Raw genomic sequence first — 27,047 nt, 5'->3', positions numbered from 1 at the left:
GGGAAACGGCAGCGCCAAGACGGGCACTCAGGCACCCTGACGCCCCAACCCTTGCTCGCAGTCACACCGTGAACACCTGTTCTGCCTAATGAGCAGAAGCTGAACCATATAAGCACAGTGTTCTCGGGGGGGGGGGGACGAGTTTTTTTCCTGAAAAATTATGATTTCAAACTCGGAAGAGTGAATACGAAGTCTATCTATTTCCTGATACCGGCCAGGAAACGTGCAGTAGCAAGATTGTGCTGTAACGTTCGGTGATCCCATCAACCATATGGTTTCTGTACATTAGGAAACAGGACTCAACATCACTCTTCAGGGTTAAAAGGCTTCTGTGTCGGGCTCTCCTTTCATTCAATTGACAAATATTTTTTTGCAGTTAGAGCTGGGGGATAAGCCAGGAGCCCTGGAGATCGTCTCGTTCAGACTCCTCCTCTTAGGCACGGAAACACGGAGGCAAAGGGAAATGCCGTGACTTCTCCGTACCAAGTAATCCCACTGGCCACAGGCAGTTATGCTGGGTGGGACCCAGGGCTCCTGGCTTCTAGCGCAGTGTTCTGCCAGATGACTCTGGGTTCCAAGGCCCGTAGATCACGACCGTCACCCGAGGGAGAAGCAGGAGGGGCACGGACATTGGTGGCACCCTAGAAGAGAGATTCCCCACAGGGTAGCACTCAGCAGTCAGCAGCTAATGGTTGTATTCACGGCAGTAGAGCCCCTGAAACAAACAAGGTGATGGATCTGGTCTACCAAGTGCTGCTTCCGCCAAGCCTAGGGGGTCACACTTACTCTTCCGCATGACGCCCTGTGGGAGAAGGGGAGGGAGGCTCAGGGGGAAATCCCTCTTCAAATATCTGAAGGACTGTTCTGTGGAAGGAAGATCAGATTTCTACTCTGGCCCCTAGGAGTACAATCAGAACCCAGGAAGCAGCTGAAAAAGCACTGATCTGGAAAGGAGACAAGTCTGACCTGGACTCCCACAGGGCCACGCACTAGCTGTGACCTGGGGCAATCTCCCCTTTCCGGGTCTAAGTTCGTTCTTCTTCAAAGTGGAGATTCTTTCTTCCCCAAAGAGTCGGCTGCATACATTAGCTAAGCTGCACTAAGGGAGGGCTAGCTTCCCAAAGCCAGGGCACAGGTCTCTAAATGAGATAGGAAGGGGCGCTGGCATCCCCTCCCCCACGCTCCCGTGCGCCCCTCCCTCCCATCCAGTTCCCCACCAGCCGCGCCCCGAGCTCCCGGGCTCCCCTGCACTTGCAGGGCATAAAGTCACCCTTTCACTCTGCGCCCTTCCAGACACTCTGGGACTTTCCTCCCGCAGGCCAACCACAGCACCGAGGAGCGCTTCCTCCTGCTGGGTTTCTCCGACTGGCCCGCGCTGCAGCCCGCCCTCTTCACCCTGGTCCTGCTCTGCTATCTCCTGACCCTGGCGGGCAACTCGACCCTCGTGCTGCTGGCCCTGCGCGACCCGCGCCTGCACACATCCATGTACTACTTCCTGTGCCACCTGGCACTGCTGGACGCGGGCTTCTCCACGAGCGTGGCTCCCGCGCTGCTGGCCAGTCTGTGCGGTGCGGAGCTGTGGCTGCAGCCCGCGGGCTGCCTGGCCCAGCTGTGCACCTCGCTGGCGCTGGGCTCAGCGGAGTCCCTGTTGTTGGCGGTGATGGCACTGGACCGGGCGGCCGCGGTGGTCCACCCGCTGCGCCACGCGGAGCTCGCCTCCCCGCGCCGGTGCCGCGCGCTGGCCTGCGCCTCGTGGCTGGGTGGCCTGGCCAACTCGGCCGCGCAGACGGCGTTGCTGGCGGCTCAGCCGCTGTGCGCCGCCCCCCGGCTGGACCACTTCTTCTGCGAGCTGCCCGCGCTCCTGCAGCTGTCCTGTGGTGGCGGCCGCGACGCCACCGAGCACCAGATGTTCATTGCGCGCGTGGTCATCCTGCTGCTGCCGTCCTCCGTCATCCTGGCCTCGTACGGCGCCGTGGCCCGTGCCATCTGGGGCATGCGGTCCCGGGGCGGCCGCAGGAAAGCGGTGGGTACGTGCGGGTCCCACCTGACCGTCGTCTGCCTCTTCTATGGCTCGGCCATCTACACCCATCTACAGCCCACCACCCATTACGACCAGGGGCGGGGCAAGTTCGTTTCGCTCTTCTACACGGTGGTCACCCCGGCCCTCAACCCGCTCATCTACACCCTCAGGAACAAGGAAGTGAAGGGGGCAGCCAGGAAGCTCCTGGGGAGTCTGGGGAGAGGGCAGGCTGGCTGGTGAGTGGGGGGCGTGGGAGAGGGAAGAAAGTGTAGCCCAGGGCCCAAGGATGGGAATGTCCATTGGGAAGGCAGTTAGCCTTCTGCCTGCCCATTTCCCTGTGAGAATCTGCAAGATGTGTGCTCAGGCAGTCCAAGGTCGCTGGGGAGGTCCCATCCTCCCCTGAGGAAATGTTCCTGTGCTGGAGGGCAAATCCTTCTATCCTCTATAGACACAGGTTCAGGGAGGGGGAAGTGGCCTTCCAGCTTTCTCTTAAGCTGGAGAAGAGAGAAGGCATGATTTGGAGAGGAACTGCCCCATGCTCAGGGGGTCCTGTGACCACCCCTGAAGAGTCCAGACGCTGGTAAGATCTTGTATGAAAGGAGAGTCAACGTTCAGTCTCTCCCAATCTGATGGCACACACCATGAAGACCCCGTGGTGTCCAGCTTCAGGAGTCCCCCAAATTAACAGCGAAATCATGGACTCTACCCTGTAGGAGACCCCATTCAAAAAAAGGAGCCACAGTTGCTCATCTCGGGAAATCAGTGCAACCTAATGCCCACCTAACCAGGTCACTAGCGCCCACCAAGAGCACTTGACCCTAAAGTGTAACAAGGAACCCCCGAAGTGGGGATTGTGCTGGGTGGGGTTAAGCTAGGGATCTCTTCTGCACAAGGTGGTTCTTGAGCAAGTTTAAGGAACAGAAGGGACTAGACATGTCTTAGACGGTGAGGAAAATGTGTTCGTGACCAGTCATGAGACAGAGGAGTGAGTGAGGGGAGGAAGATGGAGGAAGGGACCCAAGTTCCCCAGAGAAGAGCAGACACGGGGCAGGGGGTGGGGAGCGGGGAGCAGGAGGCAGACAGGAAAAAGCTCTGTCAGCCAGAAACTGGGCAGAGCCTTGGGAGTCAACCCTGAGACCAACCCAAAGCCCTCACCCAAACGATGCCCCCAACCCAGAGAAGACCTACTAGACCCTAACCCAGGCAGGAGAGAGACTGCTCCAAACCACACCTCCCCCAAGGAGCCCCAACTGAAGAACAAAATCTCTGAGTCCTCAGGGGAGGTATCTTTCCATGCTCACCATCATCCCCAGAAATAACCGTTGAATTCAGTGTGGGGCATGGAGAATAAGATGGTATACTGTGGCGGGATTCATTTCATACCAAACAACTTTAAATAAGGACAGAGAAGGTAGTTTAACTGATTTTCTAAATTCTTTAATGAGATTGTAATCATATCAGAAGAATTACTTCACTTCAATATAAATCATTTCTCTGTTCTCTATAAGCAGAAATTCCATTTGATTCAACATTTTGAGTGATATTACAGATGAAATATAATGGTGGAAACACAAAAATGAGGGGAACATGGATCGCGGTGTAAAACTAACTTGTTGAACAGAAGAGGAAATAGGAATTTTTGTAAAAATCAGAAGGAACCAGGAAAGGAATTCATTGCAAGCTGGCCTTGAGGCTATCTCTACTGTGCCTTAAAATGTTATTTTCTGTTTTCAGTAATATGCACAATCCAGCCACTAATCAATTACGTTAGACCCAAAAATCATGGAGTTAGAAAGTTTTCTGCAGTCTTCCTCCCTACTTCACCCTTAACCTTTTGTGTTTATCTTTCTCGTTAATTTGGGAAATCATCAAGGCATGTGGGTGGAGTAAGAGCCAACAGTAAGCACTTTTGCTCCTGATCTCACCCATCCCTGGAGGGCTCAGCCCCCAACGCAGTGGGCTGTCAGGAAGAGTAAATTGCCCCCTCTGATGCCATAGTCTGCCATGGTCTTCCCATCTTCCAGCCTCTTGCCATTGCAAGTCACAGTCTGTTTCTCAGGCATGATAGCGGTCTTGGTCTCTGTTTCACCTGGGCCACTGAGCTGGACCTTCACACCTGAAGGAGTTGCCTCTGCCCCTCATTGCGTAACTCCACCAGAAGTTACAAGGGCAGCTCCTCGTCACTGGGCTCCACCACCTTCAGAGTGAGGTGGATGGTCGTCTGCTTGTCAATGCCGTAAGATGACAGCTTCCTCTGGGGCTTTAGGGTCTTGGAGCCCAGCAAAAGGACCTGGTCCTGCACGGGAATCTTGGTCTTAGCCCGGACATGTTCACTGATCTTCTTCACTCTGTCCTCCAAGTTAGCAGTGAAGGTCATTGCTGTCCCCTCCTCAGAATAGACTTTCACCTGGACAATGAAGACCAAGAGAGCTTGAATCAAGGTGCCTGCCTGCCATCTTTTACACCATGTCCCCTCCTTCCCGGCCCCGCCCTCCTGCCTGCCTGGTCCTCCAGCTCCTTTACAACAAGCTGTGTCCCTCCCTTTCTTGGAACTTCTCTTTGGGAATTTCAAGCTTTTAACACAGGAAAATCAGTCTTATTCCCTTAAAACCATACCTCTCATTCATCCCAATGTCCTTAGTGATTTCCCACATTATTTGCCGGCAGGCAAATATCCAGATGAAGTTTGCCAAATGTCAGAAACGAAATACAGTTACAAAGCATCCAACGTTATATACTGGACGCTAAAATCCACTCCCAAAGAGAATTATCAAGACTTGTCAGCCTCATGGGACACTCACGCACTGCCCTCCATGACTACTGTAGATGGAAACCCTGGCCAAGACACATGTTCTCTGTACTCCTGGTTTCCTTCTCAATGTCCCATCGCCTTGTAAGAACTCACACATTTCAGTGACACTGTGGTCGGTGTGACTTGTTCCCCTGGACTTCCTGTGTTTGTATATCTACCTATTGCAGAACACGATCTCCTCCTGTGGCTAGATCAGGGCCTCACTCACAGAAGGTAGGCACAGATCTAAGTCTTCCTTCCATAGTCTGAAGGTGGGCAGGCTCACCTCTGTGCTGTCACTGGAAAGCCTGGCAGGACCTCCCTCCTGCTCCATTCAAACCCATCTTCCCAGTCTGGACGTCACAGACATTTCCTCACTGGACCGAAGCCCCTCTGTGCTGAGCACCAGCCTGATGCCAGCCCACGTAGAGCACCTACTCTCTATAGGCTCATGTACCAGGTCATTAACAGCTTAGAGTAAATGAGTTTTGGGAGGAGAGGAAGTTGAAGAGCCCCGGGACCCCTAATCAGAAGAAGGAAAATGGGCTCCAGACAATATTTCCATAGTTTCAAATCCAGCCCTGTGAGCACAAAGCCCACTCCCACTTCCCACCATCCTTCCCTAACAGTGGCCGGTCAGGTCTGACACACAACAGCATTCAGGAGCCAAACAAGCTGCATCTATTCCCAGAAACTTCCTTCAGCTTCTGTGGGTCCAGAGCCTGTGTCATCCCCTGCAGGATGTCTTTCCAGTCATTCTGCCCCCACGTCCCCGAGCTCTGTCCCTCTCGGACTCCTGAGATCTCTCCCCATGCCTTGGAAGTGCTTTCCCTCTCCCCATCCCCACGTTCAAGCCCCAGCTTACATGGAGGCAGGAAGCACTGGATGCCATGTCTGCAATCACCGGAGCCGACACAGGAGGCAGAGGGAAAGGACTGGCGTCGAGCTTATGTACAAGCTGAGCTGGAAATCCCCTGCCTGAACCACTCTGCCTGCGCCCTTTGTTCGCCCATGATGTCATGATTTTCTCTCACTTTCGCTACGGCAGAGTCAATAAACAAAAAGCACTCTCTGATCACATTCCTCTCATGCATTCCATCCACCCTCCTCTTCCAAACGTAGGACGGTGCTTCTCTGTGGAGAGCTTCCCCGGTTAGCCACCCACCACTCCCAGTCCTCCCCTGCTGCTTTCGGGAACCCATCACGTGCCATCACTCAGGGGCCTTCCTGAGAGCAAGGGGGTCCAGGAGAGCATGTAGGAGTCCATGAGGAGTGATGCGACCGTGAGCAGCCTGTTCACACCAGCCGGGCAGAGTGGGAGGCACGCGTCGAGATCACACAGGATACACAGCCTGCTCTGAGAGGAGATGGGAGTTCCAGTCCTGGGATGTCACTTGCTACCTAACTTGTGCAAGTCTGTTCACCTCCTTACATGTTTGTTTTCTGGGGTTTTTTTGGGTTTTTTTGCTTTTTGGTTTTTTTTGACTTATTTACACTGTAACTGCAAGGTCTTCTCATTTTTTCCAGTTTTATTTTTTAATTTAAATTCAGTTCGCTGACATATATCGCATCATTAGTTTCAGATGTAGTGTTTAGTGATTCATTCGGTGTTTATAACAACCTGTGCTCATTACATGACATGCCCTCCTTTGTACCCATCACCCAATTACCCCATCCCCCACCCACCTCCCCTCCAGCAGCCCTCAGTTTGTTTCCTGTAGGCAAGATTCTCTTTTGTCTCCTCTCTGATTTTATCTTATTTTTTTCCCTCTCTTCCCCTATGATCCTCTGTTTGTTTCTTAAATTCCACATATCAGTGAGATCATGTAATTGTCTTTCTCCAATTGACATATTTCACTCAGCGTAATACCCTCCACTTCCATCCACATCGAGATAAATGGTAGGTATTTATACTTTCTGATGGCTGAGTAATATTCCATTGTATATATGAATCACATCTTCTTTATCCATTCATCTCTTGAAGGACATCTTGGCTCCTTCCACAGTTTGTCTACTGTGGACATTGCTGCTATGAATATTGGGGTGCAGGTGCCCCTTCAGATCACTACATCTGTATCATTGGGGTAAATACCCAGTAGAGCAATTGCTAGGTCATAAGGTGGCTCTATTTTTAATGTCTTGAGGAACCACCATGTGTTTTCCAGAGTGGCTGCACCAGCTTGCATTCCCACCAACAGTGTAAGAGGGTTCCCCTCTCCCCACACCTGCACCAACATTTGTTGCTCCCTGTCTTGTTAATTCTAGCAATTCTAACAGGTGTAAGATGGTATTTTATTGTGGTTTTGTTTGCATTTCCCTGATGACTAGTGATGTGAAGCATTTTTTCATGTGTCTGTTGGCCATTTGTATGTCTTCTTTGAAGAAGTGTCTGTTCATGTTTTCGGCTCATTTCTTAACTTGATTGTTTGGGTTTTGGGTGTTGACTTTGAGAAGTTATCTATAGATCTTGGATACTAGCCCATTATCTGATATGTCATTTGCAAATATCTTCTCCCATTCTGTAGGTTGCCTTTTAGTTTTGTTGACTGTTTCCTTTGCTGTGCAGAAGCTTTTTGTCTTGATGAAGTCCCAATAGTTCATTTTTGCTTTTGTCCCTTGCATTTAGAGACGTGTCTTGCAAGAAGTTGCTGTTAGCTGAGGTCAGAGAGGTTACAGCCTATGTTCTCCTCTAGGCTTTTGATAGATTCCTGTCTCACACTGAGGTCTTTCATCCATTTTGAGTTTATCTTTGTGTATGGTGTAAGAGAATGGTCCAGTTTCATTCTTCTGCATGTGGCTGGCCAATTTTCCCAGCACCATTTATTGAAGAGACTGTCTTTTTTCCATTGGATATTCTATCCTGATTTGTTGAAGATCAGTTGAGCATAGAGTTGAGGGTCCATTTCCGGGCTCTCTATTCTGTTCCATTGATCTATGTGTCATTTTTGTGCCAGTACCCTGCTGTCTTGATGATCACAGCTTTGGGGCACCTGGGTGGCTCAGACGTTAAGTGTCTGCCTTCAGCTCAGGGAGTGATCCCAGAGTCCTGGGATCGAGCCCCACATCAGGCTCCTCTGCTGGGAGCCTGCTTCTTCCTCTCCCACTCCCCCTGCCTGTGTTCCCTCTCTTGCTGGCTGTCTCTCTCTGTGTCAAATAAATAAATTAAAAACAAGAAGAAGAAGAAGAAGAAGAAAAAGAAGAAGATCACAGCTTTGTAATATACCTCGAAGTCAGGCATTGTGATGCTCCCAGCTTTGGTTTTCTTTTTCAGCATTCCCCTGACTATTCGGGGTCTTTTCTGTTTCCGTACAAATTTTAGGTTTATTTAATCCAGCTCTGTGAAAAATGTCAATGATATTTTGATAGGGATCGCATTGAATCTGTAGATTATTCTGGGTAGACTAGACATTTTAACAATATTTATTCTTCCAACCATGAACATGGAATGCTTTTCCATTTCTTTGTGTCTTCTTCATTTCTTTCATAAGTGTTCTGTAGTTTCTAGAGTACAGATATCTTACCTCTTTGGTTGGGTTTATTCCTAGTAATCTTATGGTTTTTGGTGCAATTGTAAGTGGAATCAATTCCTTAATTTCTCTCTCTTCAGTCATATTGCTAATGTGTAAAAATGCAACTGATTTCTGTGCATTGATTCTGTGTCCTGCCACGTTGCTAAATTGCTGTATGAGTTCTAGCAATTTTGGGGTGGAGTCTTTTGCGTTGTCATGAGACAATTGGAGAGAATTCAGAAACAGTTTATAAAATGTTCTTTACGAAGGACCTTACTTTCCTGTCTTGAGCTCTTGGCACTCTTCCTATCCTGTCCTGGAAACTGCAAACCAAATATAGTTCTTAGAACAATCCTAGCCCACCAATCAAGTGCTGAGCCCACCTTGCACATAGCAGAACAGCACACATCGGCTTTCACACCACCGTGACTCTGTTTCCCCACCTTTACTGCTGGACACTCCCTAATCCCTGTGCTCTGTGACCTCACACACACCCACACTGCTGCTTCCTCCCTAGCTCTGGAGGTTTGGATGGGGACAAAAAGGGAGGGCACAGGCCATGTGCCCTCAGCGAGTTTACTTCACTACTCTGATCCCCCTAACATTCCAGTGAATCACTGCCCTCTCCCAAACCATCAGGACTGTGCCACAAAACACATTCCCAAAAAAGCCTTTATGAAAGGTACTTCCAATTTTTTCAAAAGTAATAATCCCACAAAAATGTCATTATCATCTTTTTTTGCTGTGTTCTTAGCAGCCATTTACTGTACCTTCAGCACTGACAGGTGTCAAATGCACCCATTTCACTGCAGGACTTTCCATCCTGGAGAACCTGGGCTCATAGAAGTGCCTATGGAGAGTAATGGGATCCAAGAATGAAGCGAGTATTTCAAAAAACTCAACATAAGTCAGCTTCTCCTATTTGAAGCTCTTATTTTATAGCCATGAACTTGGAAAATTAGTAATGTGTTTTGTGGGGTAGACATACGTTTCAAACAGATAGGATGGGTATGAAGGGGGAAGAGAGCCTGATGGAACAGACAGGAAACAGTGGGCCCTGCCAGTCTCCCTGCAGGTGCCTCTCCGGGTTCCTATCATCCCCTGTGTGCGGAAACCAAGATTGTGATCTTGGATCTGTAGCCACCGCCCTGCATCGAGCGTCCAATAGGATCTGCAGAATCTGAAACATCACCAGTAACCCAGCGGAAAGGGTCAGATCAGGTGGAAGGTGGCACGGAGCAAGCCCGCAGCAGGAAGAAGAGAGGGGAAAGCCTTACAAGCGCAGGCTCCTCACGTCCACATATCTTCTGCGCCCATTACCTTCTTAGCCCTTTGCCTCATTTCTGGAAAGAGAAGCAGAGAGGAGGCAGCTGCTTAGCATTAAATCATTCCTCTCATCCTTCCCCTTTTTGCCTCTCCTGCCTGGGCAGCCTACACCATCTTGGGGCAGAGGTCTCCTTTCTCAGGGGAGCAGGGAACCTCGAGAGAAGCTCCTGCACAGAGAGCCCAGGAACCGCCTTTCTCAGGAATGGTGTCTGTCAGAGCTGTGCCCACAGCCCAGACCCGAGCTGCAGAGCTGCAAGGCTAGCAGGTTCTGTGCATGGTTCCGAGTCCCCTGCATGTGCCTGGACATACAGCTCTCTGCCACCAGGTCAGAGAACATGCGTATCCTTCCAGCTCTACCCACAGTGTCAGGGATTTATACAGATACAAGATGTAAGCTATGCCTCCTCCAGGAAGCCTTCCCTAACTCCTGTCCTAGTCTGGGTCAGGTGCCCATCCTCTGTTCAATCATTCCCCTTCCACAAGCCCCTCAGAACAAGTTTCTCCACCAGGAAATGTATCTGCGTATTTGTGTGTTCACCCCCATGAAACAGCGGAGATCTGGGGGGTCACGATTGTGTCTTGATTAACTTGGAGCTCCAGCACTTCCCGGGCATGCTGTCTGGTATAGTAAACACTTAACATTTATCAAACGCATGAATGAACTTTAAAAAAATGAGTAAGTGAGTGAATAACAAAAAATGGAAAATGACATTTAACGAGCACTTATCATATTTCAGGAAGTGCACAAGATATTAGTAAAAGGCACCTGGTTAACTGTTCTCGCCTTCTAATGAGGCAAATATTAGTATCCCCCTGATAAGCAAGCAGTGAACTCACCCACAGTACATTCATAGTAGCTGGTGAGCAAGTCTTCACATGCAAATCTCTACTGCTGTCCTAATGGCCTCCCAGGGAAAGGAAAGCGGGAGGGCACGGCATGCACGCCTTTCATTACAGGAAGGGTACGCACCAGGGAAGGCGTAGAGACAGACAAAGGAAAGCAGAGCCTGCAAGGAGCCTTGTGAGGAAAGAGCAAGGAGAGTTCTGGGTCCATATGTAGGTCAGAGCATCCCTGGGTGGGGGCCCTGCTTAGACCACAGGGCAGCTGCCGGCAAAGAGCCTGTGAGCGCAGCAGGCAGAGCCTGGGGGAGTATGGCACCCTCCCAGGACTGGGAGGGTTAAAGGTGCCACTGTCACACTCACCTCCCCCACAGGGGATTTCTAGCACAGAACTACTTCAAGGGCCAGCTTGGGATTGTCCCAGGAATAACTATTTCAGGGGATTCCCTACCCAGACAGGATCTGGATTCTGAGAAACACTGTCCTTTCAAGGAATCCAAATAACAAACCTACACATTGACCTCTCTCTTTTCCCTCCTCCCTTCCTCTGTGCAGTTCCCTTCCATGCCAAGGGAGGGGCAAGGGCTGTCCCCTGTGCCCCTTTGCAGAGTCACAGCTAGGATTTCTCCCCGGGACCTGACCTCCTCCCTGCTTCCTAGCATACTATCGATCTGACATTGTTTCCCTCTGTGTCACAATAAATGTTTTCAGAGGCTGGAAGATCTCTTTCCATCTGCCCTTCGACAAATTCAGGAAACCAGCCAAGGTAAAAGGTCGTGCAGATCTCACCAGGTCATAAAACCAATGTCTCAGATATGCACAAAGCTCCCAGGGTGTCTTCGTCACTGATGGGCAGTCCTGGGCTGGTTGCTGCCCTGCTGAAGCCTTCCTGGAGAAGAGGCCTTGCTCCCGTCTCTTTAATGGTGCCCAGGAAAGCGTTTGTGAAAACTGCCTTGACATCCAGAATATTGCTTCAGAAACGTAAGCCAAACTCAGTCAAAAACCTACTGCGACTTTTCCTTTATTGATGATTGGGAAAATATTCATCCACTCTCAAAGGACAATTTGGAAATACTTACAAATATAAGTCTTTATTTCTGGATTTTTCATTATGTTCCATTGATCTCTATGTCTATTCTTATGTCATTAGTACACAGTCTTTAATCCTCAAGCTTTATAATAAGTTTTGAAATCAGAGTGTATAATTTCTCCATCTTTTTTTTTTTTTTACACAAATCTCTTTTGGCTGTTTTCATTCTTTTGTATTCCCATATAAGATTTAAGATCAGCTTGTCAGGGGGCGCCTGGGTAGCGCAGTCGTTAAGCGTCTGCCTTCGGCTCAGGGTGTGATCCTGGCGTTCTGGGATCGAGCCCCGCATCAGGCTCCTCTGCTGGGAGCCTGCTTCTTCCTCTCCCCCTCCCCCTGCTTGTGTTCTCTCTCTCGCTGGCTGTCTCTCTCTGTCAAATAAATAAATAAATAAAATCTTTAAAAAAAAAAAGTTTGACTACTATGTCTGAGGGACCATGTGGAGAGGTCCTAAGAGAACAGGTAGATGGAAAGAAATCCAGAAGAAAGAAGAACCGAAGCTATGGTTGAACAAACCAAGATGCTGAGCATGAGTAAAGCTGTCTTTGACTCTCTGGAGCAGTCCATTGACTGGCTGAACCCTTCCACGTGATCTCAGGTGATGCTATGTGGAACAAAGAAACACCAGCCAAACTTTCCCTGTGTCTGGTTCACAACATTATGAGATACCATTAAATAGCTGTTGGCTTAAATCACCAATTTTGGGGACAACTGGTTATGCAGCAGTAGATAACGTGGAACACCCCCAGTGCAGCCGCTGGTGTGAGTAAAGGGAGAGGCAGAAGCACGGATGTGGGTGGCGTAGAGATCTGAACCACCTGCTCATAGCCTTGCGCAGCACTCGGCTCTGCTCCTTCTTGATCTGGAACATAGTATTTCTGTCTTACAGTAATTAAAGCTGTAACTCCTGACCTTATCCCTTGATTGGTCTGATAGAACCCAGCTCATGATGGGCAGTTCCCGACAACCCCATGGACATTTGAGGTCCCATGTCAGGAGCCCTGTCTCTACTAAAGCCCAGTAGCAATGCCAGGAGCTGTCCCCTAATAGGATACCGTCTTTTGCAGTAGATAGCATGGCTTGATCTGGAAACCAGGGGTTTGTGCTGTGACTCTCCTTTGGGGGCTTACCAGCAGGAACAGCACTCTGAATCTTCTCCCACCGTGGCGATCTCTCCAGCCTGAGGCTCTGTTGGGTGTGGTGGAGCTACCAGAGCCCTGTTCTGCTCTGGGCTCCAGTCAGTCACTGGAAATCGTCTCATGAATGTAAACGTGTTGCCTATAGAAGGACGATGGCCAGGCATTAGTGGTATTACCATTAACTGCATTAAACATGGCGGGGAATAATCTGTCCTTTACTTTAGTGGGAGACCTGGCATGTTCCACACCACTGGCCGCCTAAAAACTTTAGGGATGTGGAGGGCCTTGAATCTTCACAGGGTTTCTCTCCCACCTCGATGTGGCGGGGAGAGCTCACGTGTGGGTGAATCCAACCATAAACGTGGTAGTTCTGGGTCATATCTTGGGGGCTTTGTTCACCTGGATGTGCTCAATGACCAGAGAGTCTGCATTTAAACCCTTAAGCTCAGCATTACTCTCTGCACCTTTAAGCATGTGCAGCAAAATTCAGTGCTCTTTTGGGGCCACTGGCCGTGTGTCCAGCCCCACTGTGTGGCCTGGGCACACCACCCACCTCCACCATCGCGGCCAGGAGTGGCGCACGCTGCTTATGCAAAGTGACACCCTTCAGATGCTCGGCGGCTTTCCTGATATGCATATTCCTGATGGCCTGGGCAGCTTCAGGTGTGTTCTTCAAGTGAACACAAAGATTCGAACCTCTTGATTTGCGTGATTTTGTATGGCTTTCTAGGTCATGTGAACCATTTTCAGAGATCACCCCAGTCTGCTTATGGGAAGAGCTATATTTTATGCTGATCTATGCTTTTTGACATCTATTGTGTCTGTAGGATTAAAAAAAAAATACTATAATATACGGCATGGGGCTGTGTTACCGAGTTAAGCTCTCCGAATCTGCACTTTCAGTAGAGTCACACTGGCAGCTTAAAATTAGGTGTGGTAGAAATATTCACACTACAGAAATCAGCAAACTGGACAAACCACACTTCTCTGCCTGCAGTACCAGCACATGCTGTCCACGTCCCTCTAGACCGTACTATGATGCCGGCGTCATGATATAGTAACGTAAACATAGCTATGCACACACCATGGGGATGCAAACTGCTTCTCATCCTCTATCCTCACAGTATTTGACAAGAAAACATTCACGGGGGCAAGACGGCAGAGGAGTAGGGGACCCTGTTTCAACCAGTCCCCTCAATTAGCTGGATGTTTACCAAACTGCCTGAACACCCAGGAACCCCGCCTGAGATGCACGAATGTGTGTCTGGACCTCCAGCAGAAACGCACAGCCTGCCGCAGGGTAGGAAGGGTGGAGCGGTGAATCCGACCCCGAAGATACACAGAAGATCAACAGAAGGGGAGGGAGCCGCCATCGCTGGCTCTGGGAATGGGATGTAACACTGGACCCTAAAGCGTCCTGCTCCCAGGTGGCAAGAGCTGGACAGCGGCCGCGCTGCGAAAGGGCTTTAGAGCCGCCGCGGGCAGGATCCGGGCGCGGCAGGTGCTTGGGCCCGAGGCCAGGACAACCGGTTTGCGGAGCGCGAAGGGCAGGGACACACCCCGGTCCAGGGCGCAGCTCTGCGAGTCGCTGCGGGCGCACTGCGGGAGCCTGCGGTTTGCAACGCCTCCTACAGAAACGGAGACTGCTTTTCCTGGAGGGTTTAGTGAAGAGAACAGACCGCAATTTCGCTGCTCTGGGACACAGGTTTGGGTGCGGCCATTTTTGCTCTGACCCTCGGAAGAGGCGCGGGAAGTCGCCAGAGAACAGAAACTCAAAAATCGGTTTACACGGAGCCCAGTCCCCGACAGGAGGGCGGGCAACTCTGCCGGGGGCGGTTGCCTGAGAAACAGTGCGGCAAGGCCCCTCCCCAGACGACAGGCTGGAGAACAAGAGGAGGACAGCGTATGGTCCCCATAAAACTGTAAAATCCCAACACTGGGGACAAGAGTATATTGAGCTCCAGTTGTTGCCTCACGGCGTGTTTATTTTTCAGACACAACTCTTTTCTTTTTATTTTCTCTTATGCTTCTTCTGTTTTCTCATTTTCCTTTTTCGCATTTCAACTAGATGTTTAATATATCATATTTCATAGTAACTTTTAACTTGTACTTCTTCACACCTAAATTTTTTTATAGATATAGGCGTCAATGTAGTCCTTTTTTCCCTACTCAATATTACCTTTATATATACACCAGTTTTATCTTCCCCATAAATTTGGGAAGTAGGGTATCTAAAAAACAGAACAAAATACACGCAAGAACTGAAACACCCTACTTTGTCCACACTGAGAGATTATAGTCCCCTCCCCTCACCCTCCTCTTTATTTAAATTTTTAATTTTTTCTAAATTTTTTAAATTTTATAAATTTTATCCTGTGTTTCATTTTGGCTTTGTCTTTTCGGTGGTGGTTTCCAACAGCTCTGAATTTTCCTACAGTGCCTCTTGCTTGGGTTGCGGTTGATATTTTGAACTCTGTACATTCCCTCAACCATCCCTTAACAGAATGACTAGGAGGAGGAACTCCCAACAAAGAAAAGAACCAGAGACAATGGCCTCTCCCACACACCTAATGGATATGGATATAAGCAAGATGTCAGAGACAGACTTCAGGGTAGCAATTATGAAGTCAATCGCTAAGCCTGAGAAAACCATTAGTGACGATATAGAATCTCTGAGCACAGAAATGAGATCTAATCAGCCCAAACGTAAAAATGCTATGAATGAGTTGCAGTCTAAACTGCATACTCTAACAGCCAGGGTAAAAGCTGCAGAAGAATGAATTAGTGAGCTAGAAGATAAGCTGATAGAAAGGAAGGACGCCAAAGAGGATAGGGACAAACAGCTAGAAGCCCATGAAGTCAGACTCAGAGAGATCAGTGACACCATGAAATGTTCCCATGTCAGAATTAATGGGATCCCTGAGGGGGTGGACAGAGAGAGGACTAGAAGGTATATTTGAGCAAACCACAGCTGAGAACTTCCCTAATTTTGAGAAGGAAATAAGCATTCATATCCAAGAGGCAGAGAAGACCCCTCCCAAGATCAATAAAAGTAGACCAACATCCTGGCACAGAACAGTAAAACTTGCAAATCTTAGAACTAAAGAAGCTATCCTGAGAGCAGGTAGGGGGAAGAGATTTCTTACATACAGAGGGAGGAACAACAGAATAACATCAGACCTGTCCACAGAGACCTGGCAAGCCAGAAAGGGCAGGCAAGACATATTCAGGACACTAAATAAGAAAAACTTCCACCCAAGAATACTTTATCCAGCAAGGCTGTCATTCAGAATGGACAGAGAGACAAAGAGCATCCAGGACAAGCAGAAACTGAAAGAATATGGGACCACCAAGCCAGCCCCGCAAAAAAATTTTAAGGGGGATTCTATAAAAGAAGAAAGAACCCAAGAGTAACATAGACCAGAAATTTACAGAGACAATCTATAGAAACAGGGACTTTATAGGCAATATGATGGCACTAAATTCATATCTTTCAATAGTTACCCTCAACATGAATGGCCTAAATGCTCCCATGAAATGGCACAGGGTTGCAGATTGGCTAAAACGACAGGACTCATCCATATGCTGTCTACAAGAGACTCATTTTGAACCTAAAGACACCTCCAGATTGAAAGTGAGGGGATAGAGAACCATCTAGCATGCCAACGGATCTCAAAAGAAAGTGGGGAAGCAATTCCCATATCAGACAAATTAGATTTTAAACCAAAGACCGTAGTAAGAAATGTAGAGGGATACTATATCATACTTAAAGGGTCTATCCAACAAGAAAATCTAACAATTGTATGGGGCGCCTGGGTGGCACAGCGGTTAAGTGTCTGCCTTCGGCTCAGGGTGTGATCCTGGTGATCTGGGATCGAGCCCCACGTCAGGCTCCTCCACTATGAGCCTGCTTCTTCCTCTCCCACTCCCGCTGCTTGTGTTCCCTCTCTCGCTGGCTGTCTCTATCTCTGTCGAATAAATAAATAAAATCTTAAAAAAAAAAAAAAAAGAAAATCTAACAATTGTAAATATCTATGTCCCCAACACAGGAGTAGCCAAGTACACAAGCCAACTGCCAACCAAAATTAAGAATCATTTCGAAAATAATACATTCACAGAAGGGGACCTCAAAACTCCACTCACAGCAATGGACAGATCATCTAAGCAGAAGATCAACAAAGAAACAAGAGCTTTGAATGACACATTGGACCAGATGGACTTTGTAGATACACACAGAACATTCCATCCTAAAACAACAGAATACTCATTCTTCTTGAACACACAGGGAACTTTCTCCAGAATAGACCACATACTGGGTCATAAATCAGGTCTCAACCAATACCAAAAGACTGAGATTATTCCCTGCATATTTTCAGACCACAATGCTATGAAGCTGGAATTCAACCACAAGACAAAATTTGGAAGGAACTCAAACACTTGGAAGTTAAAGAGCACCTGCTAAAGAATGGTTGAGTCAACCAAACAATTAAAGAAGAACTTAAACAATTCATGGAAACTAATGAGAATGAAAACACAATGGTCCAAAACTTATGGGATCCTGCAAAGGCTGTCCTAAGGGGGACATACATAGCCATCCAAGTCTCTCACAGTAAAGTAGAAAAATCCCAAATGCACAAGCTAATCTTACACCTAAAGGAGCTGGAGAAAGAACAGCAAATAAAACCTAAACCAAGCAAGAGAAGAGAAATAATAAAGATTAGAGCAGAGATCAATGAAAGAGGAACCAGAAAAACAGTAGAAGAGATCAACAAAACTAGAAGCTGGTTCTTTGAAAGAATTAATAAGATCGATAAACCACTGGCCAGACTTCTCAAAAGAAAAGAGAAAGGACCAAATTAATAAAATCATGAATGAAAGGGGAGAGATCACAACTAACACCAAGGAAATAGAAACAATCATTGGAAATTATTACCAGCAATGATATCAACAAATCAGGCAACCTGGAAGGAACGGATGCCTTCCTGGGAACTTATAAACTACCAAGACTGGAATAGACCAATAACCAGTAACAAAATTGAAGCAGTAATCAAAAATCTCCCAAAAGGGGCGCCTGGGTGGCGCAGTCGTTAAGTGTCTGCCTTCGGCTCAGGGCGTGATCCCAGCGTTCTGGGATCGAGCCCCACATCAGGTTCCTCCACTAGGAGCCTGCTTCTTCCTCTCCCACTCCCCCTGCTTGTGTTCCCTCTCTCGCCGGCTGTCTCTGTCAAATAAATAAATAAAATCTTTAAAAAAAAAAAAATCTCCCAAAAAACAAGAGTCCAGGGCCAGATGGCTTCCCAGGGGAATTCTACCAAACATTTAAAGAAGAAATAATACCTATTCTACCAAAGCTGTTTCAAAAAACAGAAACAGAAGGACAACTTCCAAACTTGTTCTGTGAGGCCAGAATTACCCTGATCCTAAAATCAGGCAAAGACCCCATCAAAAATGAGAATTACAGACCAATATCCCTGATGAACATGGATGTCACAATACTCAAGAAGATCCTAGCCAATAGGATCCAACAATACATTAAAGGGATTATCCATCACAACCAGGTAGGATTTATTCCTGGCATGAAGGGTGGTTCAAAATTCACAAATCAATAAATGTGATAGAGCACATTAATAAAAGAAAAGACAAGGGGCGCCTGGGTGGCACAGCGGTTAAGCGTCTGCCTTCGGCTCAGGGCGTGATCCCGGCGTTATGGGATCAAGCCCCACATCAGGCTCCTCTGCTGAGAGCCTGCTTCTTCCTCTCCCACTCCCCCTGCTTGTGTTCCCTCTCTCGCTGGCTGTCTCTATCTCTGTCAAATAAATAAATAAAATCTTTAAAAAAAAAATAAAAGAAATAAAAGAAAAGACAAGAACCATATGATCCTCTCAATTGATGCAGAAAAAGCATTTGACAAAATATAGCACCCTTTCCTGATTAAACTCCCCACAGTGTAGGGATAGAGGGAACATTCCTCAATATCATAAAAGCCATCTAAAAAACCCACAGTGAATATCATTCTCAATGGGGAAACACTGAGAGCTTTCCCCTAAGTTCAGGAACACAACAGGGATGCCCACTCTCACCACTATGGTTCAACATAGTACTAGAAGTCCTAGCCTCAGCAATCAGACAACAAAAAGAAATAAAAGGCATTGAAATTGGCAGAGAAGAAGTCAAACTCTCTCTCTTCACAGATGACAAGATACTTTATGTGGAAAACCCAAAAGACTCTGCCCCCAAATGGCTAGAACTCATACAGCAATTCAGTAACATGGCAGGATACAAAATCAGTGCACAGAAATCAGTTGCATTTCTATACACTAACAATGTGACTAAAGAACGAGAGATTAAGGAATTGATCCCATTTACAATTGCACCAGAAACCATAAGATACCTAGGAATAAACCTAACCAAAGAGGTAAAGGATCTATACTCTAGAAACTACAGAACACTTATGAAAGAAATTGAGGAAGACACAAAGAGATGGGAAAACATTCCATGCTCACGGAATTAGAAGAATAAACATTGTGAAAATGTCTATGCTGTTTAGAGCAATCTACACTTTCACACTTTCAATGCCATCCCTATTAAAATACTATTGGCATTTTTCAAAGAGCTGGAACAAACAATCCTAAAATTTTTATGGAACCAGAAAAGACCCCGAATCACCAAAGGAATGTTGAAAAAGAAAAACAAAGCTGGGGGCATTATGTTGCCTGACTTCATGCTACATTACACATCTGTGATCACCAAAACACCATGGTATTGGCACAAAAACAGACACATAGATCAATGGAACAGAATAGAGAGCCCAGAAATGGACCCTCAACTCTATGGTCCACTAATCTTTGACAAAGCAGGAAAAAAATATCCAATGGAAAAAAAGACAGTCTATTCAATAAATGGTGCTAGGAAAATTGGCCAGCCACGTGCAGAAGAATGAAACTGGACCATTCTCTTACACCATACACAAAGATAAGCCCAAAATGGACGAAAGACCTCAATGTGAGACAGGAATCCATCAGAATTCTAGAGGAGAATATAGGCAGTAACCTCTTCAACATCGGCCACAGCAACTTCTTGCTAGACACGTCTCCAAAGGCAAAGGAAACAAAAGTAGATATGAACTTTTGGGATTTGATCAAGATAAAAATCCTTTGCAAAGCAAAGGAAACAGTCAGCAAAACTAAGGCAACTCATGGAATGGGCGAAGATATTTGCAAATGACACCATAGATAAAGGGCTGGTATCCAACTCTATAAAGATCTTCTCAAACTCAAAACCCAAAAACCAAATAACCCAGTCAAAAAATGAGAAGAAGACATGAAGAGACACTTCTCCAAAGAAGACATACAAAAGGCTAACAGACACATGAAAAAATGCTCCACATCACCAGCCATCAGGGAAATACAAATCAAAACCACAAAAAGATACCACTTTACACCAGGTAAAATGGCAAAAATTAGTAAGGCAAGAAACAACAAATGTTGGGGAGGATGTGGAGAAAGGGGGACCCAAGTACACTGTTGGTGGGAATGCAAGCTGGTGCAGCCACTCTGGAAAACAGTATGGAGGTTCCTCAAGACATTAAAAATAGAGCCACCTTATGACCTAGCAATTGCTCTACTGGGTATTTACCCCAAAGATACAGATGTAGTGGAAAGAAGGGGCACATGCACCCCAATGTTCATAGCAGCAATGTCCACAATAGCCAAGCTGTGGAAGGAGCTATGTCCTTCATCAGATGAAAGGATGAAGAACATGTGGTCCATATATACAATGGAATATTACTCAGCCATCAGAAAGGATGAATACCCACCATTTGCATCAACATGGACGGGACTGGGGGGGGATTATTCCAAATGAAATAAGTCAAGCAGAGAAAGACAATTATCTCCTGGTTTCAGTCATGTGTGGAACGTACCTCATAGCACGGAGGACCATAGGGGAAGGGAGGGAAACCTGAACGGGAAGAAATCAGAAAGGGAGACAAACCATGAGAGACTCTTGACTCCAGGAAACAAACTTGAGGGTTTAGGAAAGGCAGGTGAGGGGATGGTGTAATTGGGTGATGGGCATTAAGGAGGGTACATGATTTGATAAGTACTGGACGTTATATGCAACTGATGAATCACTGAACACTACACCAAAAACCATCGATGTACTATACGTTGGCTAATTGAATTTAAATTTTAAAAGAAGACACAAAGTATACACGTGACAGGAAATCACTTCCCAGTGTGAAACCTGACAGCACTTCCTCCGCCAGGTGAACAACAGTAAGGTTACAGGGTTAAGCTTCTTTGATCTGCTCCCTCAAAAACTGTAAACCCAGTCTAATCAGGCAAAATACCAGTGACTCCCCTTGCGGAACATTCTACATTCACATAATCCAGTGGGCCTCTCCAGAGGCCACCTGCCCGGGCTGTGCACGTGACTGTCCAGGACCAGGAAGGCTCCAGGAGCAACTGCCCACTGGAAGCCACAGTGGCTCCCATATCTCTGGTTCTTGAGAAGTGTGGCTGTCAAAGGTGTGTTACAGCTGGAAGGAAAAGGGATTGCAGCGCCAGTGTGCCACATGGCTCCCCTGGTCAGGCCCGCACGCAGGGCTCTGAGGGTTACTACCTGTCTTGGCGGGCTAGGAGGCTGTGAGCAAGCAGGCGCCCTCAATCACACAGGTGTGGAGCACCAAAACTTCCCATGGACCTGTTAAATTCCCCAGCAGCACAGTCAGCTCAGTGCCTGGCCGTGGGGGTTGTCACGACCCAGGCTGGCCAGAGCAGGAGGACCAGAGTTGCCTGCCTGGATGGTCGGAGGCCAAGGGCTGGTCCTAGCACCTGAACGGGACAGCTGCCCCATTCCCAGCTGGCCGCCGGGATGGGACAAAGGATTCAACCGGTGCCAGGGGAGCCCCGGCAGCCTCAAGAAGGCAGCACGCGCAGGCCGGCTGGTCACTGTGCCCAGCGCTGTGTAAATCTACAGGTGTCCACCCGACCCCGGGGAGGCCGCCCCGCCCTCCACTCTCCCACCGGGCTGACTTGGATTGGAAAGGGGCAGTGACCCCGAGGACTGTCACCTCTTCTGCTGTCAGAGCCCGGGACCCCGGGTGGGGGTGGGATCAATGTGACCCCGGGCAAGTCCCCTCCGTCCCGAAGAACTACGATGCACAGGGAGGAAGGGGAAGAGGGCAATTATGCTTAAACCCAACCCTTAAGCCCTTATCCCAGCTTCACCCTATCCTGACCCCAAACCTGACCCTTGACGCTGAGCCAGGTCCTAGTCTGCACACTGTAACATTCAGGTCACCCGAGGCCTCCAACCGGGATCCTGACTCTGGCCCGTAACCCCTGACCCTGATCCCCTACGAACCCTAACCTTCCCTCCCAGCCCCCCACACCCGCACACCCGAGACTATGCTGGGGCTTCCGGAGGCGCACCATATACAACCGGATCCCGCGGTCTCCAAGTAATGGGGCCATAGATCCCTGGATCTAGGCCAAGAGTCCAGCAAGTCGGAAAGAAGCGAGAGTTGGCGGAGAGAGCCGAACGAGGACGTGTGCGCTGCCGAAGATTGACGGAGTGGGCCGAGTGATGATGGGGAAAGCCGAGCGGCGGCGGGGAGGGCCGAGGGAGGAGGTGTGCGCTGCCGAGGATTGACGGAGTGGGCCGAGCGGCGGCGGGGAGGGCCGAGCGGCGGCGGGGAGGGCCGAGGGAGGACGTGTGCGCTGCCGAATATTGGCGGAGTGGGCCGAGTGATGATGGGGAAAGCCGAGCGGCGGCGGGGAGGGCCGAGGGAGGACATGTGCGCTGCCAAGGATTGACGGAGTGGACCGAGTGATGATGGGGAAAGCCGAGCGGCGGCGGGGAGGGCCGAGGGAGGACGTGTGCGCTGCCGAGGATTGACGGAGTGGGCCGAGCCGCGGCGGGGAGGGCCGAGCCGCGGCGGGGAGGGCCGAGCCGCGGCGGGGAGGGCCGAGCCGCGGCGGGGAGGGCCGAGCCGCGGCGGGGAGGGCCGAGCCGCGGCGGGGAGGGCCGAGCCGCGGCGGGGAGGGCCGAGCCGCGGCGGGGAGGGCCGAGCCGCGGCGGGGAGGGCCGAGCCGCGGCGGGGAGGGCCGAGCCGCGGCGGGGAGGGCCGAGCCGCGGCGGGGAGGGCCGAGCCGCGGCGGGGAGGGCCGAGCCGCGGCGGGGAGGGCCGAGCCGCGGCGGGGAGGGCCGAGCCGCGGCGGGGAGGGCCGAGCCGCGGCGGGGAGGGCCGAGCCGCGGCGGGGAGGGCCGAGCCGCGGCGGGGAGGGCCGAGCGAGGATCTGTGCATTACGGAGGATTGATGGACCCGGCAGAGTGCGAGCGAGGCGCGGAGTGTTCACCGAGAGGGCCTAGGAGGGCTGAAGGACAGTGTTGGCGGACACCGGGAGTGCCGGCGGGAACAGCCGAGGGTCCACGGAGAGGCCCAGGATCGATCTGGCTCCAGATTGAGGGAAAGAGTTGGGGGGTGAGGGCCGAGGATTGACAGAAGGAACGAGGGGCAGCGCGGGGTCCAGGCAGCACGGCGCTTCGGGGGGACGGGTTCGGGACCCCCAGGCCGGCCCTCTCACCCGCAGGGCCTGACCCGACCGGGTCCCAGGCGCGGTCCGCCGGCCACCTGCTGGCGGGCCGGTGTCTGGGTCTGTGGTTTGTGGCGCGGCTTGCAGGAACGCGGGGGGCGGCATTTGTTTGGGGTCCGTGACGTACTTGTGCTGGCTGTGCAGGGCGCTTCCCCGAGTGAGTCTCGGGGCCGGGCCGGGGGGTGGGGGGGAGCGCCGCTGCCGGGGGCGGGGCGCGGAGTGGAGTGGAGGCGGGGGGTCGCGGGGTGCGGATTGAAGGCTGGGGGTTGCGGGGTGCGGACTGGAGGCGGGGGAGGGGGTTGCGGGGTGCGGACTTGGGTGGGTGCGGTCGCGTTCCCTTCCCTCGCGCAGTGCTCGGAACGATCGTGTTCGGCACCTGTGGGCGATCCTCCAGCGCTTACAGTGTCCAACAACACGCTCCCATGCACCACAGCCACCACCCTTCCCGGAGCATCCCAGGGGCTCCGGGTCGTGGGAGTGCAGCTCTGGGAGAACAGGAAGTCCTCCACGCGGAGCCCGGGGCTGACCCTGAGGACTTGTGACGCCCTGCCAGGGCTCCGTGGGGCCTTGGAAAGGACCGCACACCTGCACTAGGAACCACGTCCCCAGCCATTGCCCTGACGTCGAGGACAACTGCGTGTGAAATAGCCGTGCTTGGGGCATAGCGCCGAAGGACGGACAGCAGCGCGCTGCCTAAACTGGTATTCTCAATGAGAAGGAACTTTCCAGGAAGACACATGAAGCTCTTGTAACATTCTTTCAACCAAAAATCCAAACAAAAAACAAACGGAAAACCCCTGCTTCAACAGAATAATGCTAACCTTAAAAATAAAACTCAAATGTTTTACCAGCAAAAAGTGAGCTTGGGAATAACAGAAAACCGCAATTCAGGACAAGCAAGCTATGATGAACCCCTTAGCAAATCCAACAATCAAAGGAATTTTATTTTATGAAAAAGAAGAAAGTTGGGAAGTGTTGTTTTGAACAAAAGTCCAATTGACACACACAGGTAGGCACCAGATTCTCACCATTCTCTCCATTTTGTTGTAGATACTCCTTCATTTCCTTCAAATCCACATGGCACCACCATAGCTCTGTGTCACCCCCAGTGTCATCTCCAAGGGCATTGCTGCCCAAAGGCTGGGCCCCCACCCATGTACAGGCCAACAGCTTGACAGTGTCCACTCCTATTCAGCCTTCCTCCAGAAGGAGATTGGGGGTGGGGGATCATGCACAAGAGCAGGGTCAGCTGTGAGTACTGCCCCCCACAGCAGTGGAGCGCCTGTGTCCAGTGCAAAGGGCCAGTCTAAGCTGGGCTGTGGTTCCAAAGGCTTCCCCAGCAGCCAGGTTGCCCAGTAACTATCACTGAGTGGGGTGCCAGTGATGGCCCTGCATTCCACCCAGTCCTTGGGTTTTGTGGGCCTGCAGTGCATCCGTGGTGGACCATGCTGGGAGTCTCTCTGGTCACCAAGCCCTAAGGACAGGTGATGCTCCTGGGGAGAGTGCTGGGCCCTCTGTTCTGGCCGATCTGCTGCTAACTATGGTTCCAGCATCAGACACAATGTCTTTTCTAGGCTCCTTTTTTCTTGCTAGTGTTTTTTCTATTTGTCTAGTAAATACCTCATTAACACAAACCTTTGAATGGAAAAATTATTCTAAAGAGAAGCAGTTTGAGCCCAAAAATAGACACATAAATCAATGGAACAAATTAGATTCCAGAAATAAGTCCACACTGGTCAATTGATCGAAAATATACAGTGGAAAAAGCTCTCTTCAACAAATGGTGCTGGGAAAACTGGACATGCAAAGCTACATGTAAAACAATGAAAGTGGACCACTTTCTGACACCATACAGAACAATAACTCAGAATGTGTTAAAGACCTAAATGTGAGACCTGAAACCATAAAATTCCTAGAAGACAGCATAGGCAGTAATGTCTCTGACATCAGTCATAACAACATATTTCTAGATACGTCTCCTGAGGCAAGGGAAACAAAAGCAAAATTAAACTATTGGGACTACGTGAAAGTAAAAGGCTTTTGCACAGGAAAGGAGACCATCAGCAAAACAAAAAGGCAATCTAGGGATAGGGAGAAGATATTTGCAAATGATGTATCCAATAAGGGGTTAATATCCAAAATACAAAGAATTTATACAACTCAACACACAAACAAAAAACCCAAATAATCCATTTAAAAATGGGCAGAGGACCTAAGTCAACATTTTTCCAAAGAAGACAGACACATGAAAAAACGCTCAACATTACTGATCATCAGGGAATGCAAATTAAAACCACAATAAGATATCACTATATATCTGTCAGAATGGCTAAAATCAAAACACAAGAAATAATGAGGTGGTGGGATAGTGAGGAAAAAAACACTCATGCACAGTTGGTGGGAATGTAAGCTGGTTGCAGTCACTATGGAAAACAATATGGAGGTTCCTCAAAAAATTAGAAGTGGAATTACCATATGATCCAGTAATTCCACTACTGGGTATTTACCCAAAGAAAAGAAAAACACTAATTTGAAAAGATATATGCACCCCTATGTTTATAGTAGCATTATTTACAATAGCCAATATATGGAAGCAGCCCAAGTGCCCATCAATAGATAAATGGACAAAGATGTGAGATACAGACACACATACACACACACACACACACACAATGGAAGACTACTCAGCCATAAAAAAAGAAAATCTTGCCATTTGCAACAAAATGGATAGACCTAAAGGATATAATGTTAAGTAAAATAAGTCAGAGAAAGATGAATACCATGTGATTTCACTCCTGTGTGGAATTTAAGAAACAGATGAACAAACAAACAAAAAAACCCCAGACTCTTAAATATATTGAACAAAGTGGTGGTTGCCAGAGAGGAGGTGGAGGGGGTGAGGAAAATGGATAAAGGGGATGGAGATGTGCAAACTTCCAGTTATAAAATTCGTCATGGACATGAAAAATACAGCATAAGGAATGTATCCAATAATATCATGATAATGTTTGGTGACGATGGTAACTCTACTTATTGTGATGAGCAGTCAGAAATGTATAGAATTGTTGAATCATTATATTGTACATCTAAATCTATTATAAAACTGCATGTTAAAGTATACTTGAATTTTAAAAAAATTAAAAAATAATTTTAAAAAGAGCAGTTTCACCACTGTCTGTCTTGCTAGCTTCTGACCCTGTTCTTTAGTAATTACTTACTCATATTTTGGTTCACTTTTATTTCTAACCAAAAACATTGGAACATTCTCTATATCCTTAACCCATAATATCTGTTCCCTTGGGTCCTCTCAGTTGTTACAAAGAACATGTAATAGAATATACAGGTTACAACCCTTGGCCACTTATACAGAATAGTTGTGGTTCCAAATGGGTTTGTCTCTGTTATGTGGAGGATTTCAATGTACATTGTTGACAGTTTGTTTCAACTTGCTTGAATTGATGGATACAGACACAGGATATAGGAATCTTGTATTGTTTGGTCATATTTTTCAACACGATGTTCTTATACAGCTGAACTATCAAAGCAGATTTCCCCGCATCTCCCAAACCTAGGAGTTGAAGCGTGGGAACTTCCTCTTAGTTAACTAGCATCTGTTCCCATGTCTTGAGAATGCTACCTGAGCCCTGATGAGACCACCTTTTATGGCAGAAGCTGAAAACACTTTCCCAATCTCCCTTGTTGCTGGCGCACAGGCAGGTACTCTATATGCTGTCAAT

At 48.7% G+C, this 27,047-nt stretch overlaps 2 pseudogenes across 1 annotated transcript; one reads left to right on the top strand and one right to left on the bottom strand.

The window, feature by feature from the left end:
• The first annotated feature begins 688 nt into the window (after positions 1-688).
• On the top strand, positions 689-2,260 carry LOC123796449 (putative olfactory receptor 2I1 pseudogene; annotated as a pseudogene).
• A 1,211-nt stretch (positions 2,261-3,471) lies between these two features.
• Positions 3,472-22,277, bottom strand: LOC123796445 (ubiquitin D-like; annotated as a pseudogene). Its single transcript, XR_015722553.1, has 4 exons — positions 22,147-22,277; positions 12,704-12,851; positions 5,677-6,168; positions 3,472-4,427 (listed from the first exon to the last, which is right to left on the bottom strand). The product of XR_015722553.1 is annotated as a ubiquitin D-like (transcript).
• Positions 22,278-27,047: the final 4,770 nt, after the last annotated feature.

This window comes from Ursus americanus, chromosome 32 (genome assembly GCF_024610735.1).
Source record: "Ursus americanus isolate L20-20 chromosome 32, mUrsAme1.1.p, whole genome shotgun sequence".
Taxonomy (NCBI): Eukaryota; Metazoa; Chordata; class Mammalia; order Carnivora; family Ursidae; genus Ursus; species Ursus americanus.
The sequence above is the reverse complement of the archived record's forward strand: the minus strand, read 5'-3'. Positions and strand labels throughout refer to the sequence as shown.